A 17,572-nucleotide genomic window follows, 5' to 3' on the forward strand; every position below is an offset into this window, starting at 1 on the left:
ACCAAGATGTGCAAAGGCAAACATAAGATGGCAAATGTGCTAGAATGCATTTACAAACTTGCATAATAAATGTTGATAATAAATCTGCTTTTCCTTGTGCGTTGACGTAAACTGTTAACACTTGTAAATGTATTCATAAATGAAAAGGCGAAGCCACACATGCTTTTGCCTTATGTTAAAGTAATTTCACAATATAAGCATGTGCATTTATGTTTCAATCCATATTTATTGAAACAACAGTTGACAGAACCAGCATATGACAAACTCAATCGTAGGCAGACAGAATTATTCTCAATCAGCAGTCGTACAGCATCATGATTTATGTTTTTCTTAATATAAAAGGACATGCAAATGTAGCCACTGATTCTCTCATTATCAGAGTTACCCCGCCGTGAGGATGATGATTTAGGGTTAGGAGACACTGGAGTTAACATAAGTTAACATTAACAAAACATTATGTTACATAACGTGATGTGTAACGTTAACGTAACATTACACAGTGCGGTTAATCGAGGTCCATGTCCGGCTTGGCTTCTGCGGTGTCTGCAGTCGCTTGCTCTGTGCCGCCGGACTGGGCTTCAGGGTTTTCCTGTGTATTGACGGCCCGTTCGGTTCTGAGGGGTTCTCCTCTTTTGGCAAGTCACTTTGGGCTTGGGTTTGGTCACAACAGGATTGCAAGTGGAGAATAGCTCCTGTGGAAAATGAGAAGAGATCTGAATACAATGGTGTCAGATGGCAATACCATAGTATGGTGGTGGTGGGCAATACGACCAAAATCAAAATAAAGTAAAACAAAAAAAAGGGGTTGAGCTGAGGCCATAACTTTGTTACATTAAGCAAGAAACATATGAAGCAGATACTGTTGTGATTTCCCTCCTATTACCATGCAGTGCAAATCTGATTTTGCAATACAATGCATTAGAAAATATATATGATGCTATGCAATTCCAATATGGTACAAATAGTTGGCATTTATTTTTTGTTCAGACAGACACAAATCATTAATTAAGTGCCTTCTGACTTATAGCACGTAGTCACAGTGTTGTGATAGTTATATTCACTATATTCGAGAGAATGCACTTGATAAACATTTTTACAAAGAAATCAATCTGCATATAAAATATAGGTCATAAATTATTGTTCACTTTCTAAGAATAAAAGTATAGCGCATCTACTATAATTATATATAAATAAATGGTTTTTACCAATGCAAATATATTAGAAATGATACAACACGATACAAAGCCCAACTTTGTACGTGATTCACACTTTTGTTATACTCAATGCATCAATGGCGAACTGTTGAATCTTAACATCCGTAGCATCTTTTTTTGTGTGATCAACATTAATGACGAGAAGCTGGTAAAGTAGGCAGCTGTCACTTTAAGACCCACTGCACAGATCCAATATACACCAAACTGTTTTGTGTGTATTTAATACGTAACCAACTCTATTTACATGAATACTCCACACCAAGAGCATTTTGACACAATTGTGTGTGTATTTAATAGGGCTGCTTGTTTAAACAAAATTAAATCAAAAAGGCGATAAATTGCGATTAGGCAGATGTTATTAAATAATTAATTACTCTGTCTGAAAAAGTAACTTAGTTACTCAATAAGTAGCTTAATTATTTGAATCGGCCAAATAGGCTGCAATCTTAAAATCCCTATAAACTTTAATAGAAATTAAACTCTTTATTCTTTCAATTTGAGTCAAACGTAGAATAGTTTAGCCTTTTAGCTTTAAAACAACCGTAATACTTAAACATTTTTCTAAAAAACTTAACATTGCTTTGTTTAAAAAAAAAGAATACTCTGAATAACAAAAGCTTAAGTAAAAGTTAAACAATACATCTCAGTTTGGCCAAGATGTTCAGGAAAATCTGTACAGGTTTATGTAAAATAAGAATAAATTACATAAATGATCTTCTCTGGCTGAATTAAGTTGTCAGATCGCGGTGTTCTTCTGAGGTAGATTCCTCATAGCAGGACTTAGACGAATCTTGATTTTTTTTAATCTACTTTTTGTATCCAGAGGGTGTTTGCTCACAAATGATTGCATATAAAGAGCTCAGATACGTGAAAAATCTGTACCTGGGCTTTAGTTTCACACAGATTACATAATCAGAGAATATTCATTTTCAATTTAAATTTAAAAGTAGACAAGCTTTCTATTCACATATTTCTCATGTCTCTATGTCAAATATTCATTTGTGACGTGTAGAAAGTTGCTCACAGAAACGTAGACAGCAGAAAGTGCACTTTTCGTTTTGTTTTATTTTACAAAAGCACAAATATTTTGTTGTTATTGTCAGTGTGCAGAAATAACAGTAGGTCTCTTTTTTAGATTCAATTGATTTTAGTCTTATCTGTATCTGAGATAAATCATGCCACCCAAATGTTTGATTATTTAATCTTTTAAGTAGTACTGTGCTACGCTGATATATTTGCATACTGCGAAATTAACAATATAGCTAAATTTGTGTGGTGAATATACTGTTATACTGCACAGCCCATATCATATCACATTAATATGTATCTTGTGGAAAAGCTCGTGTAACCGTGTCTAACTGTGACTGACCCGTGTTTTGGCCTGTATCTCCATCGTTTTCACCGGCAGGCTCCAAGGCGAGACTCTGTTTACTCTGCTGGTTCATTTTACTGTTCATTCCAGATCATGACGTCGTTCACCATCCTGTCCACCTTCTGAACTTCAGCATCCTCCAGATGGTCATACTGCTCTTCCTGTAATCCAAAAAGACATGTGAAGCACTAGGACGGTGCAAATTTGTAACTCACGTAACGTTAATCCAACTCAACCTCACCTTGGTTTTGTAGGCCTCTACAATCTTCATGTATTGCTGCAGTTGTCCTGCCCAGCTCATCGAAAGCTTTGGGTCTTTCCCTCGAATTCTGTGTATCTCTCTTGAATGGGTTGGCCGAGACTCTACAACAACATTTTTTAATAAGTTAAAGAGGCTTTTCGTTGCATAAATAGAAGGATAATTAGCAGTGTGTAAAGAACCAGTGGATAGAAGTTGGTGACTAAGTGCTGTTTGTGTTGTGTATAACCGCTTGCATCATACATGATAAACCTCAAAAGACGTTTAGTACCTTCAGTTCAACGAGTTTGTCAATGTATACTTGTTTGGGCTGGTCTTCACCGTCCTCGTACAGCCAGACCTCAGTGTCCTCCAGTTTTAATGAGAGAGCATCTCTGTCCTGGAAGAGGAAACACAGACCGGGTCAGACATACAAAAACACTATTAAAAGCATTCTTGTTAATTAAAATAAGCTGGTATAAAATAAATATACATTTTAGATCAAAAACTTAAATTATGAATACTGCCTTAGCCACTAACTAGAAGTACTAAAATGCTTAAAAACCAAAAGCTATATTTTAAATGTATATATAAAAAAAAAGATTAAAACTGACAAAATAACATTTAGACTTAAAATAAAAGTCAAAATACTATCATAATATTTAAATAATACTAAAAAACAATCATGCACCGAGATCAACTTTTTAGTGGTTTTTATTTTTAATTTTTATTTTAAATAAGTGTTTTCAATATTTTTGCTTTTCATTTTAAATTTTAAAGTTTAAGTTTAATGTTAGGTAAAAAATGTTAGCTTGAATGCACTGTAAGTCGCTTTGGATAAAAGCGTCTGCTACATGAACACATTTATTTATTAAATTCATTTTAGTGTGTTTTTGTCAATTTTAGAAGTAATAAAAAAATGCAGATAGTTTGTATTTATTATGCATTTAGTTATTGTAGTACATTTAATGAAATACAGCAAAGATAAAGTGAATCGATTCGTAATACCTGCAAAATAATACCAACAAAAAGTCTGATTTTAAGGTTAAATAGTGGTCTAAAACACCTTCTGACAAATGAATGTCTAGAAATTTTTTAAAAAGTTTTTAGTGATTACTAGACAAGGATTTAAAAATAGTTTCATGCAGATATTAAACCATTTATTTAAACTGCTTTTTCAAGACAATTAGTAAATTCCCTAATTTAGATTTGAAGCCATGTGACTGCTCTCACGCTCTCGTCGACGAACTTCTCGAATATCCCGTGCAGTTTGTCCCTCATCTCGTACACGTACTCCTCCACATAGTTCTTGGCATCGTTCCTCTCCTTCTCGAGCTTGTCCTGCATGATCATCTTACCCTGAGGAGAGAGAATTTCACACTCGATTGAGTTCTTAACGGTTGAAGACGTTTCCCCAGTTCTCATCTGCACAGAAAGCATACCTCGCTCTCCACGAACAGGTTGAGCATGTCGTTAGCAAGCTGCCACTGTGGGTTGTTCTCGATGGGCAGCTCCAGGACCTTAGTTTTCACTTTGGGCTTCTTGGCTTGTGGAGGCTGATCTGATTTCTTCTCCTGTTGCCTTCCTCTGCTGATGTCTGAACAAATCCCAATTCAGTGTATTAATTAGGGGTGTGTGATGCTGACAATAAAATGCTCGGTGAAGATTTATTTGGGATTATTTCGATGAGTGTTTTTCTTTTTTAATGCATGTCATAAGATAACCAGTAGGTGGCAGCATGCTCAATATCTTAATGAGCGAGTCATTGAATCATTCATTCAAGCGATGAGATGCGACTGCCTTTTCGAATAAATCACTGATTCAAATGATTTGTTCAAACACAGATTAAGTGTTTTGATGCGTCTTTGGAACTATTTTTTTTTTGATTGGCGTAATAAAATGCAACTCGCTCAATATTAACTTCTTGTTCGTTGTATAAAATTAACATCGCTTTCGCGATCACGCTGGTATTTAGGAAAATTGCTTGTGAGATATTACTTGACTACATTCATTTAACAAACAAAAAACGATACGGGGTTATGTTTTGCTTTCATATCTTGCATTATAGGGTTAATTTGAATGCATTGTCATAGGCTTCATCACACGGTCAATGCTTCTGGACTCTGAAGACGTGTTTTAGTTCGTTTTTAAGCAGAGTGAGTGATATACTTGATAATGTCAGCGTGCATATCGTTTAAAACAACAATAAATATCGCACAGCCATTGTATGGATAGTAATATGCATGATTATCAAATGGTCCTAAATATGTGGGTCCTAAATATCTGTGAGTCTAATGTACCTCCATTTCTTCTGTTCCCGCTTTTTTCTCTCCATTTTCCTGTTCTCCAGTCTTTTGTTCATCTTGATCAACCTGCATTTTGCTCTGTGGATGATTGGAAACACATGGTGGTGACTTCACCAGAACATCAATCTGTGAGGTAGAGCCCCAGAGTATACACAGATCATGATGAAAGTGTTAAAGCATGAGACGGCATGTGAACAGTAGTATCCTGCTGCAATACCTCAGTCTCTTTCTCTGTGCTCTGCTCCGTGTCCATGCTCTCCTCTTCCTCCTCAGATTTCTGCAGCTCCACTAGTGAAGCACTGGACACACTGAAGATCCCGTGGACATTGACTCGCACCTTGACCTTAACCTTTGAACTCTCGCCTGAGGCCTGGGGAACCACCTTCTGGATGATGTACTGACCTGCGTGTGTGGATGTTTACATACAGAATGCATCGTGACAGTAAAAATATGGCATGAAAAGCAAAGTGCATGTGAAGGCACATGAATTGAGGAGGAAATGTAAAAATGCATTTATTTTGCATGCTTTCCCTAAATACATTTCAGCTCCTATTGCAACAGAATTACGGAGTTGTTCTTCTCTAAGTTCACTGTGTCACTCATGCATTCGTTTGCCTCTCTGTGAGGAGACACAAGGTCACACAAACATTGTGATTTAGTTTTTCTCATATTTCTATTTCAGTAGCTCAATGCCAGGACTGTCTCTTTGCAGCTCTGGAATAAAACTGGAGTTACGCCACTTAAAAAAAACAACTCGACTGAGGTGAAAATTGTGGTAAAACTGAAATAACTGTGCATTTCTTTAGCAGTCCATCTGTATTTCTCAGAATTTGCTTAAAGATGAAATAGAAGTGGCAGTAGATCTTTTCTTTCATATTGTAACATACATTCACATAGAAACTTGTTTCCACCACTGAATAAAAAAAAGGTAAAAGCTATCATTTTTCAGCTTTAAATTTTGAAAAAATTCGGAATTTTGAGTTTATGTCCCAAAATTCTAAATTGTAACAAAAAGTTCTAATTACCTTTTCTTTTTTTAATTCAGTGGAGGAAAGAGGCTTCCATAGATCAGAATGCAATGTATTTCTGAGATTCAGACATTCTGATTAAAAACTACAATGTCAAACTGTTTAAAAACATTTAACTGATGAACCGTTCACAGAAACTCCAATAACATGCTTGTACAACATAGAACGGTTAAAGACCAGAGGAAAAAGAGGATCAGACTATTGCGACTGCACTTCAAATCATGCACGGTTTTGTGATTTCTAAAAACTGTCCAGTGTGTGTGTGTGTACCTATTATGGGATCTGGATAAGGGAGCTCTTTAGGACAGCTGTAGTATGCTTCCAAGGAGAACGGCTCTCTCCGGTAAAACGTCAGCACTTTGGAGAAAGGTGCTGCATGGTTCTTTGGGAAGACCTCACAGTCACTGAAACGGAAGACGATAAAGCTGTGTAAATCAAAGTAGTGTCAAGCATGATGACCGGACGGCGCATGTCTGTACCTGAGTCCCTCTTCAGCGGCAGAATTCCACTTCAGAGAGATGGGAAAGGGAACCACGTCTGTTATGGAGAACTCACGCACTTTAAAAGCAGGAGAGAGGATGGCACACTGGGATCGGGAGACAGAGACAGTGTTAACGGTCTGCTATCAAACACCTGACCACATGATGCGTTTCCTGCATTTGGCCCAAGAGGGTGTGAAGGTCACCCCTTTTCATTACCCGATGGGACTCACTTACAGTGTTATAAAAAAAAAAAAATGCAAAAAATTGATTTCCAATACTTTTGCATTTGAAAATAAACTTCTAAACTTCTGTTCATTATTCTCGACACTTTAGTAACTGTGCTTCTTCTATTTAAGTGATTAAAAGCAGTTGCAAATGCTGTGGAATGGAGCGCAGCAGCAGTCTGAAGTCTCTGGGTTTTATTTGTAGCAATAGACAACAATACATTGTATGGGTCAAAATTAATGATTTTAATTTTATGACAAAAATCATTAGGATATTAAGTAAAGATCATGTTCCATGAAGACATTTTGTAAATTTCCTATTGTAAATAATTAATATGCATTGCTAAGAACTTCAATTGGACAACTTCATTTAGATTTTTTTGCTCCCTTAGATTCCAGATTTTCAAAATAGTTGTCTCTCAGCCAAATATTGACCGATCCTAACAAACCATGCATCAATGAAATCTTTTTATTCAGATTTGGATGCTGTAAACATTCGATCATGATCTGACCTGAAGAGCACATCCTCTGGCCACAGCTTCGTCTGCGTTCAGCGTCGTGCTCGGCTCCTTCCCAAAGAACTTGTTGATTCTTTCTTTGATGGCTGGCATTCTAGAGGCTCCGCCCACTATTTCCACAGCATGGATGTCATCTTTTCTCAGATCTGCGCAGGAGCAGGCGACAGACGGTTGAATTAATCATTTCTGTGAGATATGTGAAATATAGAGCATTACTTACGAGCTTGCTCCATCAGACTGCGCAGCGGAGGCTCGACTCGAGCTAAAACATCAGCACACATCTCTTCAAACTGAGCCCTGCCACAGGAATAAAACTAGATATGAAGCTCAAATTAATTATTGTCAGGATGCCAACATTATTATGTGTGGTTGATGGGAATGAAAGAATGTATGACACAGTATAAGCTGTGAATGTAAAAGAAAAACGGTCATTCCAAACCTATTACTTGTTCTGATTTTTACACTCAAGAATGAATATGCAAATGAGATCTGAGTGACGGGCAACATTCTAAATTTGGCATGATGTTCTTAAAGGGATAGTTCACCCCAAAATTGTAATTCTGTCATCACTTCATGTAACTCCAAACCAGATTTTCTTTCATCCTTGAAATGCAAATGAAGGATTTTTGAAGAAATATTTCTGTCCATTATATCACGATTTCATAAAACTCTAAAAATAAATCATATTCTAACAGAAATCTGCATGAATCGAGTGGTTTGAAGATACACAATCACTTAATCTGATGAAACTGACATTTATTCACACGTTAACATTGACAAGCACACATATGCAAATACCTAGAGCTCATTAAATATCATAAACAGAAGCTCAGACATGCTCGAAGCCATATTCTCTACAAAAAAGTTTGTATAGATTATGTTTACAATGTCTATGAATTTTCAAAGCAGGTTTGGGTATAATTTTTTAATGGAGGGACATAAAGCATATGTGTTTTTGAAGATCAATGAACGAGTTTATAATGTGAGTTATGACCATTTTCATTTTTGAGTGCACTATCCCTTTAAGATTAGCAAAGTAGCACACAAGTCTTATGGATTACTTGAAACTTTAATGATGCATTCTGGACCCCGATCGCTTTCTTTGACCTATTAAAAACAGAAGTCTTCGAAAACCATGCAAGCTTGGAACGACATGACGACATACCTGTTGAGTTTGCTTGAGACGTCGATATCATTCATGAAGCACTCGATGTTCAGGGGCAGGTCTGAGGAGTTGGCGCTCATCAGCTTCTTCAGCTTCTCACACTCCTGATAGAGTCGCACTAACGCTCGGGGCTTGGACTTCACATCCAGCTTGTACTTGACCGCAAACTCCTCACAAAAATGTCTGACCAGCCGCTCATCGAAGTCTTTTCCTCCCATTTCAGGGTCAAAGGCTGTAGCAAGAATCTGTGTGGGGAGGAAAATAACACTCTGTCTATATGTGTCCAGATCACATTATGAAGTAGAAATGTCATCCGCACACACCTTGAGCTTGCCTTTATTAAAGGCACACACAGACACCTGGTAGCCTGAATGGCCGATGTCCACAAACACCACTGTCCTTGGCTTTTCTTCAGGAGCAGGAAGATCCTGTTTGTAGATCCCGTACGCCAGAGCCACTGCATGCAACAACAAAACACAGATGTCACCCGAGAGCGGAGAGTGGATGTGTTGCATGTGAAACGGTGTTACTCTTCACCTGCGGTGGTTTCGTTCATGAGCCTCAGACAGTTGAGTCCTGCGATCTGAGCCGCATCGATGACAGATCTCCTCTCAGCATCGCTGTAGAAGCAGGGCACCTTGGGATTGAAAACAGCATTGGCTTGGGAAAGAGACACCAGAGTGTTCATAGCATCGAAGATGGATTTCTGTCTCCAGAAACTCATTTATTACAAAAAATGATTCCCAAGTTGTTTTCCGCTTCTGAATAACAAATACAAAACTGTGATCGCGATGATGTTTTACTTCACAGTTCTGACTTTTTTTGTAGCAACTGCAAGTTTAGACTTTAAATTATATTTCACCAATCTTTTTTAGTAGAAAATTTTGTGGGAAAAATAAGAGTGCACCTCAAAAACCTAGATCATAACAGGAGTTCTGACCTCTGTCAAAAAAAAACTAAAAACATTCTTCTTTGTTGCCTTTTTCTCGATCACACTTTAGAAATCATCAGAAATTATGTATCACTTGAAAACATCTCAAAATCCATCCTTTGAAAACCCATTTTAAAATCGAACATTACATTATCATGAAAATGGTACATCAAAGTCATGTTACAAAATGTTTTCAGTCATGAATTATAAAAATGTAGGTTTGGTTCATGCACTTTAAAGTCTGTGTTCAAAAATGCGAGTCACAGTTAAGAGGTTAAACTCTAAATTTTAAGACAATTGTATTTTTTCCCCTCGCTTCCCCTTGAATTGGACTCGGTATCTTGAGTTTATATCTCAAAATTAAGTTAGATAAAAAGTCACAAATTACCTTATTTTATTTTTATTCAGTGGCAGAAACTGGCTTCCGACTTTTACTAGATACTATTATTGTTTTTATTTTTTCGATTTTATGAATTTTTATTTTTTTTATAGCTTCATTTCAGTTTTAGTAAAGTGCTTCGGGTTAAACCACATGAAAATGAAGTCTACATTTTTTATATTTCATTTAATTTCAGTAAACATGAAAAGTAATTATATTTTTTTAATGTGTTAGTTAATAACCCTGACGCTAGTCAAATCTAAACACTGAATAATGCGTCAAATAATGTTATTTTTCTTTCCTTCCTATGACGGTGATCGAAGTGACAATATTTTACTTTGAATTAAATAATTCCATTAAAATTGCATTACATACAGTTAGTTTTTAAACAGAGAATAACAGTGTGCAGATCTTTTTTTCTACTGTTTTACATACAGTTAGTGCAACCAAATAATAACCCAAGAGAAGAATATATATACGTGCTCCATGACTGATATTTATAAACAAGCCTGGGATGCATTAAAATGATCAAGACATGCCACAAGATTATGCCAGATTTTAAATATTTTAAACTAATGCATGGGAGGGATTTTTTTATTTATTCATACACGTTCCTCTAAATGCAGTTTGCATGCATTTAAAACTGTTAAGCCCTGCTAAGGACTACATGTCTGCAAATCTTTAGAGATATTGATTTTTACACTCACAGAGATGACACAATCAGCGACGGGCTTCTTGAGGGCGCTCTCAGCGGTCTCCTTGAGTTTGGTGAGGAGCATCGCAGTGATCTGTTCAATGCTGAACACCTTCTCCTCCTCCATGTACATCACCTACAACATCCAACACACGAGAGCTAAAGGACAAGCTCGCAATCCCTCTCACATCCACAGCACAACTGATCTCGTCTCACTTTAAGCTGCTCACCTTTATGCCCGTCGTGCCCGAAGGCATCTGTGACAGCTCATAAACCAGACTGGACTTCAAGTTCTGGACAAATGGGTCAGAGAACGCCCGGCCGTGAAAACGCTTGAATCCCTGGACAGTGTTTTTGCAATTGGTGACCACCTGTGTTTCAGTCAGAACAAAAAAAAAAAACATGAGTAGATCTCACATGAGCACAAATACGAAGAGCGCATGAAGGCAGCAGCAACAAAAAAGGGTCAAGGTTGCATGTTTAATTTTTGACCGGAATGAAAAGAAGTCTGTGAAGTACAGAAATTAATGGATTGCAATGTTGTTCAGTTGATAAAAATGGCATAAACAGTTCTGAAAATTACAAGAACTAGGACCTAACAGTGTGTAAAGCCCATGTTAAGTTAAAAACGGCGTCTAACCTGAATCTACGATCTACACATCACATACCTGGCTTTTAGCTGCTGCTCCAATAGAACGATTTCGTGGTCCAAAAGACACACATGATCTGAAATGACAAACATTATGACAAATTATTGTCCTGGTATGATTAATCATTATTAGAGCATTGCATACATTTATTTACACACACACACACCAAATATATAAAAGTCTGTGTATACACACACACACACACAGATACAAAAGTGACAAAGTGAAAAGTCAGAAATCCATTACAGTACACATCTTATGCAATAAAATCAGGCTACTTTTAGAATACTTTAGATCACATAGTTTTGATATAAAAATACAAAGAAAAGATATACCATCTGTTGATATTAAGTGCATTAAATGTGCATATATCAAGTTTCCTAAACTGGGTTTGTGAAGGAACTGCAGGGGGTTTATGAGTTTAATGAAAAGCTAATAATAATTAATAATTAAATAATGAAAATGTCATATTAAAACGATTTATTTTAAATGAATCAAAATAAAACACCTAATTTAACATTGTATTTGTTTACTTACATGCAAATGTGATAATTCATTTAAAAAAAATGAAATGGTTCAGTGTTGGTGTTTTAACTATCTGAACTAAAGAAGAGATTTAGTAAATTTTCTATCATAAATATATCCAAACTTAATTTTTGATTATTAATGACAACAAACTCTTAGAAAAAGGGATCATTGGGGTTCTATATAGAACCATAGGGTTCTTTACTCAACTCCAAAGAACCTTTTATGCTAAAAATGCAAACCCACTTTGAACTCCCGAACTGACTCGAATGATTCGCGATCCCACTCCAACTCCCAAAACGGAAGCAGGTGACTCAAATGATTCGCGATCCCGCTACGAACTCCCGAAATTATTCAAATGACTCGCGATCCCCAAATTGACTCAAATGATTCGCGATCCCACTACGAACTCCCGAACTTATTCAAATGATTCGCGATCCCCAAATTGACTCAAATGATTCGCGATCCCGCTACGAACTCCCGAATTTACTCAAATGCTCAAGCTCAAACTAGACTGACATGCAAAATAAAACCAGCGTTGCAAATAAATTAATAGATATGACCATGGAAAATATATATTGCAAAATCATGTTTTTCGCGCTGTTTCATTTTGTTTTGCAATTCTTAATTTTTGTTTGCAAAAAAACAAACGTATTTTCCTCAATACTTTATATAAAATGTTTTAATTTTTTTTGTTTTTGTATATTTTAAACAAGGTAAATCTTTCTGATTTATTAAAATAAAATGTCAAATACATGGATTTTTCTGGGCTAAGCCCCGGATCTCCACTCACCCTAGAACCACCCCTGGTAATATGCATTGCGAAGAACTTCATTTGACAACTTTAAAGGCCATTTTCTCTATATACACACATGTGTATGTATGTATGTATGTATGTATGTATGTATGTATGTGTATTTATATATATATATATATATATATACACACAAATATATACATAAATATATACACATACATACATACATAAATAGTTTGGAAGAAGTTTGGACACTCATTCAAAGAGTTTTCTTTATTTTCATGACTATGTAAATTGTAGAGTCACACTGAAGGCATCAAGGGTTATTTGATCAAGAAGGAGAGTGATGGGGTGCTGCTCCAGATGACCTGGCCTCCACAGTCACCGGACCTGAACCCAATCCAGATGGTTTAGGGGTGAGCTGGACCGCAGACAGAAGGCAAAAGGGCCGACAAGTGCTAAGCATCTCTCGGGGAACTCCTTCAAGACTGTTGGAAGACCATTTCAGGTGACTACCTCATGAAGCTCATAAAGAGTATGCCAAGAGTGTGCAAAGCAGTAATCAAAGCAAAAGAAGAAGCTACAATATGACAGATTTTCAGTTGTTTCACACTTTTTTGTTATGTATATAATTCCATATATAACTCCACGTGTGTTAATTCATAGTTTTGATGCCTTCAGTGTGAATCTACAATTGTCATAGTCATGAAAATAAAGAAAACTCTTTCAATGAGAAGACGTGTCCAAACTATTGGTCTGTACTGTGTGTGTGTGTGTATATATATATATATATATATATATATATATATATATATATATTAGGGGTGTAACGGTTCACAAAATTCACGGTTCGGTTCGGTTCAATACACTGATGTCACGGTTCGGTTCGGTACGGTTCGGTACGTTTTAGATACAGCAAAAAGAAAAAATTGGCAGATAAATTTCCTTGATTTTTTAAAAAATGTTTTATTTATTAAAACTAACAAAGTATGTGTTTTTTTTACATTGAACAATGATGGAGCTATTCTTTACCCATCTTCTATGGTGTTTTCTTAGCAGCATACTGTATAAAACAAAAATAGCTCCTTATAAATTTTTTTTAAAAAATTAAATGTAATATTGTTGTAGTGGTTATGAACAAATACAAAGATGTAACTCTTTTTATATGGAACTCTATAACTCTTTATATTTAGTGTGTTTTTACTCAATTGGTTCTCTATTTGGGCTTATGTTTTTTGGAACAAAGCAGGAATTACGGTCTGTCTGAAATGGGCTCGTGAAGGAATATTGTAATGGGGCTCAATTACATTAAGCATGTTCTTAAAACCTGCGTTTTCCACTACAGAGTAAGGTCTCATATCCGCGGCTATAACGTAAATGCACCATTCGCTGCGGTGATGTCCGTATACGGAGCCCGGGACATCACCTGTAGGAGAAAAAAAAGCAATCCGTGGCGACGGTTTTGCAATCCGTCCCCTCAGTTTATAAACCGTACTCACGAATTCATAAACTGTTCACTCGATTTAACAAATCGTGCCCACGGATTAACAAACCGTGCCCACGAATTTCCAATCCGTGCACTTAGATTTTGTAAACCGTACCCTCGGTTTTTGAATCCGTACCCACGAATTCATAATCCGTGCGCACGCTTTCGCAATCCGTTCCCTCGGATTTGTAAACCGTACTCACGGATTCATGCAGCAAACTCCTACGTGTTAACATACAGTTTTATTGAATATTATTATGTGGAATAGGTTTACAGCAAAGTGTCTTAAGTGATTCTCTATCAAGTGTAGTACGAGGTGGAATACAAAGATTTAATAAGAAAGATGCGCATTAAAATCTTGTTCAATTGCTCATAATCTATAATAGCACTTGATTATTATTGTGCAATAAACCTGGCATTGTGACTGACTCTGGAGTAATTTTTTCCTCTTTTGTAAGTTATTTTGGATAAAAGATTCTTATGCATAACCTGTTTAATAATATATAATAATGATACAAATAAAAATAAAGTTATTTTTTATAATTTTATTTGTAGGCTAAATAAATGAGTACAAGACAGTAAAAATATTTGTCATAAAATAATTTGTGAATTGCTTTATTTTTAAATAACCTTTGGACAGTTTTGGAAATGCTTGTGTACAATTCTTTCTTAACATGAAGACTTATTTTTGTGATTTTATTATACTAAGCTCCACCCACCTCACCCCACCTGCCGGAGTTAGATGCATGTTTCACTGTTAAGTGTAAAATGCATGTCAGTTTTCAAATCCGAGGGAACGGATTGCGAAAGCGTGCGCACGGATTATGAATTCGTGGGTACGGATTCAAAAACCGAGGGTACGGTTTACACAATCTAAACGCACGGACTGGGAATTCGTGGGCACGGTTTGTTAATCCTGGGTACGATTTGTTAAACCGAGTGAACAGTTTATTAATTCATGAGCACGGTTTATAAACTGAGGGGACGGATTGCAAAACCGTCGCCACGGATTGATGTTTTTTCTCTCCTACAGGTGACGTGCGGGGCTCCGTACCGAGCCTTCAGCGCGTACTGAGTGAGCGAGCGCCTGACTGAGTAGCCTAACATAAACATATAAATTGGTGTTTTTTTTTCTTCGGGGGTGTCAGGGGCATTGCCTGTTACGTCGTTTGGGTTATTGGGCTACCTTGTTGAACGCATAACATTATATTTCACACTCCTTTTTTATTTTCCAAATTTAATTAATTAGTCCAACGAACCGTTCGGTACATAATGCGTACCGCGTACCGAACCGAAAGCCTCGTACCGAACGGTTCAATACGAATACGCGTATCGTTACACCCCTAATATATATATATATATATATATATATATATATATATATATATATATATATATATATATATATATAAATATATATATATAGCACCCTCAGAGTTTCAAATAGGTGTATCTCAGCCAAATATTGTACTATCTTAAACCATACATCAATGGAAAGATTATTTATTACGATGTATAAATCTCAATTTCGAAAAACTGACCCTTGTGACTGGTTTTATGCTCTAGGGTCACACACAAACACACACACACACACACTTGTTCCAAACAAATGGTGTGTTAATTCTTCTGCTTCTCAAAACAGATACTACTAAACCGTATCCTGAATTTTAAACACTACAGCATTGGTATTAAAGCAAAGTGTGGCGCGTGAAAGAGGCTGCGGTGCGGCTGTGAGAGACTCAGCTGAGAGCGGGTCTCCTCCTGTTTTTGTACAGTCTGTGGGTTCCTCTCCTCGGGTAAAGGGTGAGGGTGTGTGCGGTGGAGGACTCACGGTGTGCTCCGGTCGCTGTACTCGTTGGCCACAGTCTCGATTCCTCCGGCTCGAGCTACAGCTACATAGCAGCTCTGGAAGCCCACGTCAAAACCCACCACTGACATCTTAAAACAACGAGATCACGCGAACACAAGAAGCCCGAGGCCAAATGGGGATTAGATGGTAGATTTGTAAAATATAAAGAGTAAACAGTAACGTTTTAATTCATTATTCTACAGTAACTTCAGAGAGGAATGAGGTTGCGGATAATAAACGCCGCTTGTGAGACAACAGGAACGCTTCCGGTTCAGAGCGGAGCTAAAAGGTCCAACACAGAGGTTCTATTCTGAATCTCTCTGAATTATTAGAAAGCTGCTGAAATATCTTCGATGGAAGGGTTATTCTTTGAAGTTGACATTCTTGTGTGTAATTATTAATTTTAGTTCATTATACAAGATGTTTATGTTTATATCTATTTGTTTTTTCTCTTTTTTACATTTATTTGTATTATTTATATATTAATTATTTTTGGACTGTTTTTTATTCTGCTCGTGTATGAATCTTACCGGTGCCACATAATTTTATTTTAACAATATTTCTTTTGTAAGGATCCCCTGTAAATGTTATGTGCTAAAAAACAAAACAAAAAAAACTTTCAAATTCAGATTTTCCTATTGGTTTTAAGATTTTAATCTGAGATTAAAATAAATTGTGTGCTGATCTGAACATAATAAATTTTTTATTAACAAAAAATATTGAATTTAGTCTGTATTGTAGTTATTACCAGTGGCTTTTAAATATTAAATACGCACTTTTTTATAACATTGTATATTATTTTATTATTGACATTATAGAAATTGTAGTTAACATAATCAATTACATTACACATTTTAGATAATATATATATATATATTACTTTTGACTTACTTGTTTGATTTAAACAGAGTAATCTTGCACCACACCGATATAAAAATACCGAGAGAAAGATATATACCGTTCTTTGTATGCATTAAAAATATGAAGTGCATTAGGTCAAGGTTTCCAAAACTGAGGTTTGTGAGTTTAATTGAAAGTTAATAATTAATTAATAATAAATGTAATAAGTCATTTTTAAATAACATCAAAGTAAAACACTTCCTAAAAATTGAAATATTTTATTTGTTTACCCGCATGTCATGTGACCATTAACAAATCTCAGAGAACAATGATCATGCAAATGGCATAGGCTAGTAATAAAAATAGCCTATTAATCTTAATATTAAAATCTCAGAGGTACTTCATGTAAATACATAGGCGAAAAAGGTTTCAATGACTAAAACAGTTGGGATTTGCCTGCTTTAAGAAATAAGGTCAATTTGTGCATGTTAAATGCAATTTAAGTGCAATTAATTGCAAAGTTGGGAATATTTGTTGGACCTTTTCTTTTAGGTGAACGCAGGTATGACAGCGCTGTCCCGGATGTTCTCTCGCGCGCGTCTGGGAGCCACGCTGTTTCCATAGCTGTTTCATCTCATCAGAACAATAAAACCCACAGAAGAGGTGGGAGTTCAAAAGAGGAATCTTTATATTACCAAACTGCAGGGAGAGGAAGAGTAGTCATGATCTGCAAGATTAACCACAATCTGAGGCATCGGAGCGAGTTCGCAAAATATTTGATTCAGATCGGGACTCCGAATCGCATTTCGCAAATCGTTTGATCGGGGCTTCGGAGTTCGCAAAACATTTGATTCAGATCGGGACTCCGAAGCACGTTTCGCGAATCATTTGATTGGGGCTTCGGAGCGAGTTCG

The 17,572-nt window shown here is 36.3% G+C and overlaps 1 pseudogene; it reads right to left on the minus strand.

The window, feature by feature from the left end:
• Window positions 1–206: 206 nt before the first annotated feature.
• Window positions 207–16,093, minus strand: LOC113073148 (heat shock 70 kDa protein 4-like; annotated as a pseudogene).
• Window positions 16,094–17,572: the final 1,479 nt, after the last annotated feature.

The sequence above is a fragment of the Carassius auratus genome, unplaced genomic scaffold (genome assembly GCF_003368295.1).
Source record: "Carassius auratus strain Wakin unplaced genomic scaffold, ASM336829v1 scaf_tig00011476, whole genome shotgun sequence".
Lineage (NCBI taxonomy): Eukaryota > Metazoa > Chordata > Actinopteri > Cypriniformes > Cyprinidae > Carassius > Carassius auratus.